At 36.2% G+C, this 5,620-nt stretch overlaps 1 long non-coding RNA gene across 1 annotated transcript; it reads left to right on the forward strand.

Moving 5' to 3' along the window:
* Positions 1-541: 541 nt before the first annotated feature.
* LOC121320283 lies at positions 542-3,326 on the forward strand. The gene is made up of 3 exons (XR_005950802.1): positions 542-866; positions 1,813-2,489; positions 3,224-3,326. It is a non-coding gene; the product is annotated as an uncharacterized LOC121320283 (long non-coding RNA).
* The last annotated feature ends 2,294 nt before the right edge of the window (positions 3,327-5,620 follow it).

Here is a 5,620-nt window from a genome sequence, read left to right on the forward strand (position 1 = left end):
GAGCAACGCATATTATTTAAGAGTAAATATATTATTTGTAATATTGATTGTATGTTATTTATTTTAATACCTAGCCTTTGTTTATTGTGTGTTTTATGTTATTATTGAAAATACCTTATTGGGCATTTATTTGAGTAAATTGTTTACTTGTTTCTGTTGGTGTGTGTTGTGTGAGTGGATAATAAGCGATTTAATGTTAAGAGTTCCTTCTGTTGTGGTGTGTTGTTGTGTAGTGGATACTGGGGTTTATTTTGCTCAGTCCTATATGGATGTGCACGTGTAATTAATGGATGTCCCTTACATAGGTGGAGGCAACCGGCATTAGGTAAACAGTGACACACATAAGTCTCTAACCACTCAATTATAATTTAAATGAGGTCTGTGATGGTCCGTCACCCTCCCCACTTGGCATTGAGTTATTTATCAATATTTATACTCCATATATAATATATATATAGGGGCGTTATATATAATATCCGTATATTCACACTTTTTAGGCAGTGTGAAACCCATGGTGTTAGAATAAACAATGCAGCAGAAACTGAACCAGCTAGTGATGTAAAGGCGGTTCTACAGCACCCACGAGCGATGCAAGCAGCCAGTCTTGGTGGCGTGAGGGTCTCCACATGAATATAACTGTTCTATTTTTTCTGCATGTTATTGGCGGCTAGAATGAAACTGACCAATCAGAAGCAATGTCACAATCTTGACACAAGTCAAACACAAATGCCTGTGGAACATGGACGATGAGAAACTGATTCTTGAAGTGCAGCGGTGCCTTCTGCTCTACAATTGCTTATTAAGTGCATATAAAGACAACACTAAAAGGGCAATGAAGAACATCACAGGCATTATTGATGTGTCTGGTGAGTGCATTTAATGTATCTATAGCAATGCAATGTAATTATTTTCAGATGTTTTTCTATTATCGCTCAGCTGTGAGCTGGGAAAGAACTAGTGTCATATCTGGGGAAAAGGTGTGGAGATCAGTGTGTGTTTCATATGTAATGGGTGGGATGTGCTGCACTCAGGAGCAGTGAGAAATGTACTTTCCAATTATGCAATTTGCATAAAATCAGCACATAATACCTGTTCATAGTAATCGGGTACAAAAAGTGGGACAAGACCAACAAACAAATATATTCAAAACCATGGAATAATAAAACTATTATAGCAATCTATAGAGTGTCTATTTTCTGTATTTAGCAGTTAAAAAATAGTTTCCTTCTGCAATTCATCACCAGAGCTGGTTGAAGACCATGACCATTTTATTAAAAATATTAAATAATTATAAAAAAAATAAATAAAAACAACAAAAAAAACTTGTAGCATGGACAGAAAAAAAATCAAAATTTCAAATAGAAATATTGTTGTTTTTTAAAGTTCCTAAGTGTTTTATAATAAATATGGGTTAAACTGATTATTTTAATTTTAATCAAGGGCAGGAAAATAAGAAATGTATTGTCAATACATTACAATACATATTTGAAAAGTGCTGGGACCTCAATTACATCAATTAGGTGTTTTATTAATTACATATGTATTATACCTATACATAATGTGTTATTGTATTTTGGATTTTAATCCATAAAACTGATAGTCTAGTTATCACTGATGTATATTTTGAGCTGGTAGTTCTTTCAGTCCTTATAATGTATGTAACGGGAAACAAATAGAGTTAAGAAAACAGTTAAGGTTGTCCCAGTTACAAATAGAACCTTCCATAAAGTAATATAAACCAATATATGTATTATTAAGTCTAATATTAATAATAACTGCATTTATCCTGCATTTTATATTGTAAATTCACAGAACAGGAGAAAGGGCTGCGAGGCGTAAGCCCTGGAACTTGAAATAGGAATTATGTGCTTGTGACTTTAGGAAGATGCTTTCCCCTTGGCTTGTGGAGAGCTGTCCTCAAGTAGGTGAGAGAAATCTGCTCGTCCCCCAAAGCTGGGAAGCAAACGTTACTTCCCCCAAGGCGAAAATAAAGAGAAGGATAGAGGATACGTTTGAGAAGACTAGAAGTCGCCCCAGCTAAAGGAACGCCTACACTTTGGGATATTGGCGCAGCCAGACCTCCGAGACAGAGCCAAGCGGGGAGACAGGAATTCTGAAAGAGAGAAGGAAATGAACATGCAAAGGGGGCAAAGAGGAACACTGGCATAGGTGAAAGCAAGTTGCTAGTAAACAATACAAGGTTTCCCCTGGCTCGGGGAGAGCCGCCCTCTAGTAGGTGAGACCTAACCAATCGGCCTCCAAGGCAGGAGAGCATGTATGCTGCCCCCAGGGGATACTGGAATGATAGAGAGACTGTTAAGATAGATTTGGCAGGGGGTCCCCTCTGGTTCTCAAAGAACATTCCTCTTGGAGGTCGAGGCCAACTCCGTTGGGCTGAAGGTTGGAAAGTAAATGTCACCTGCCATCAGAAGAGGACCCCCGGCATCTACGCCACCAATGCAAGCAGAAAGGTTAATAAGAAAATAAAGGTTAGTTATTGACAATACTGCAATAATATATATAAATTATTATTATTATTTAGGACTAAACTCACTTGCTCAGCGGACAGGCAAATAAAATCCTTGATTGGGAGGAAACTTCTGGTGGATAGGTGGCCCCCAGTCCAAGCATACTAGAAATATTCTGTTGGGCTGAATAAATATCAGGAAGTAAAGAACAAATGTGTCTTTACTTCCTGATACGCCACTGACTAACTTAAATAAAAATGGACAGTATACATTTGGCTTATAGGCTACTCATGATAATATGAATTAGCTGTATAATGCAAGATGTGTTGCTTGAACATCATATTAAGAAGAACTCACTGTCCTCCTGTAAGTATCATAACTTGTCAATGCGACACCATGATCTATTTTGTGTCAGTTGTCTAGACTACCAAGTAATAATAATAATAATAATAATAATAATAATAATAATAATAATAATAATAATCGGAAAAAATTTTTTTAAAAACGGTTTGCCACACTTCTTCCCGGGAGGTGATATCTAAGTCTACCCTAATTTTGACGGAGGTGTGTGTGTGTGTGTGTGTGTATATATATATAAACCAATAATATACGTGGGAGATAATGATAATATACTAATGTGTGGTATATATATATATAATATATAGTCCGACCTTACTAATGATATATGAACCCTTATTATAATGAACATCTGTTTATAACGATCTCAACAGCAAGAAACTTTTTTTTTTTTTTAGTGCTAATTAGCCCTATTAGAACGACCATGTACAGGACCGACCCAGATACAACGATCTCAGTACTGATTGACACTGAACTTTCTTCAGTGTCAAGTGTGTTATTCGCTCAGTGAAAACAAAGACCATGGTTGACTTATTCAAAGATAACTCTAATTCAAAGATGACCTATTGTAGTTCGAATCATGCATGACGAATGCAATCGTTGCCTGTCCGTCATCTTCACACAAACTGCAACTAGGCAACGGGCGTGAGGAGCAATCTACGCTGGATAGTTTTTTCAAGGGAATGGACATGTAATTACTGTATTCAGCATGTAAGTGTACATTCTTTCCTTTTTCATTTCTTTACTGTTTTCTTTTAAACTAGTTTTGGTGTAATGTATATGTGGAACGGATTTGTTTTGTGTGTTTTTTGGAGTTGTTGTGTTTGATCAAATTGTTATTTACAGACGGGTGCTTGAGTGACACTGGCAATTTAAGACAGCGCAGCATTAGTGTTAAATGTGAATCAGAATGCAGGTGTGCTCAGGCTATATGCTGTTACCTGGAGCAAAGAAACACAAAATTAGGATGAAGCAACATCCGCTTCAGCTACTTGACAGTAAGGGAAATGCCGATTCTGGAAACAAAAGAACTCTGTTATATTCTACTGCACTACAACTGTTTTATTTGTAATCTTGGTAAACAAAAGTGCTAACTGTGAATGATTGTGTGCTGTACAGCACAAGAGAAACATTCTCGCTTACATGTTACTGAATTGGAACATACACTCAGGTCAAAGGACGCTGAAATATACAAGGGTGTTTTGATGTAGTTTATTTATTTATTTCATGTCATTTGGAAATGACCCTGTTTGAAAGACACGGTGAACTGCGGAAAGCCACAGCCGAGTCGAGGAACGGCCTATAAAGAAGGACCATGTATTATGTAAAAATCAGATCATGAAGTATTTAACCTTGCGGGTTGTGCACAGAAGAACAGAATTCACACAAGGACAGATTTTATTTATCATTGATTGGACTGTTTATTGAATACTTTTGTTATAAACTTCAACCTGGCTGCATAGACCAGTGCAACTGGCAAGCCAATTACAAAAATAACCATGAGCTTCCTTTGACTTAAAGATCTAAGGATGCTTACCTCTGCAACAACCAGAGACAGCCACAAGAGGGCGACCTGGTGTCTACCTCTTGCTGCATCAACCTACCCCCTAGCGGGGCGCCATCACACGCAAGCTACAGTTCTCTGACTGTCCAACAGAGGACAGAATACCTACCTTGTTACCAGCACCCTCTAGTGGAGAACCTGGAAAAAGATCAGAGAAAGGATTTAAACGAAGGAAATTCAATAAACAATGGACCAAGCTAAATGTGGTGTCATACTTACAAGTTCAGAGCCCAATAGAGGAACATGTGAAATTTACGTTTTCAAGAACCAACCTGGAACTATATATTACTGAAAGAACATTAAACATAGATTATTACAGATTATTATTTTTATAAAATTATAGTTGTGTGTTGAGCAAAAGACCGTGTACTAAGCACCAGGCAATTTAAATGACCCTTCATGCATGTATGTTTAAGTTTGGACTTTAAGTTGTGGGTTAATAAAGAATGTCTCATTTCTGCGAGCTCTGGTTTCCCATCTTCTTCCTCTCCCAACCACCTGCATCACTTAGTTACCTACCAACCGTGAACACAATCTTTCAAACTTTATATATATATATATATATATATATATATATATATATATATATATATATATATATATATATATATAACAGTATTAAAATAGGTAAATGAAGATGGAACAGAATGCATTGTACAGATGACATTTTCATTTACACCCTCTGTTGCAGCAAACCACTGAACTCCCACTAATTATTTGGGCAATGTTGCATGACTCTCACAATAATGCTAGAAGTTTCGCTAAGATGATGCAACAAATATTTAAATTAGTATATTGCTCTTAATACATGCAACAGAATTTTCACTTTATTAATTGTGGAAACGAAAATGCAAATTGCAATATGTTTGCGCTGCAACTGGCCCATCTTAGTACACCTACCCCTATGTTAGGTAAATCTGTAAGGTTTAACAATTGTATGGATAAATCTGTATATGTAAACATGTTTTATCTATTGTATCATTAGGGCAGAATGGAATTAGCATGGAATGACCCAATAAGTAATTTATAGTGAAGCAAACCAGACCATACATGTACAAATCCATAGTTCAAAATTATAAATCATAAGATTAATATAAGCCATACAATTTCAAGAAACAAGTTGATATTCTAGATGTTGATATTCAAAGTGTACATTTGTAGCAGAAAAATAGAAAGCAGAAAAACTTTGTATGCACATTACACATGCACACTAGCCTCTAGGTCAAATAAT

Source organism: Polyodon spathula, chromosome 8, assembly GCF_017654505.1.
Source record: "Polyodon spathula isolate WHYD16114869_AA chromosome 8, ASM1765450v1, whole genome shotgun sequence".
Lineage (NCBI taxonomy): Eukaryota > Metazoa > Chordata > Actinopteri > Acipenseriformes > Polyodontidae > Polyodon > Polyodon spathula.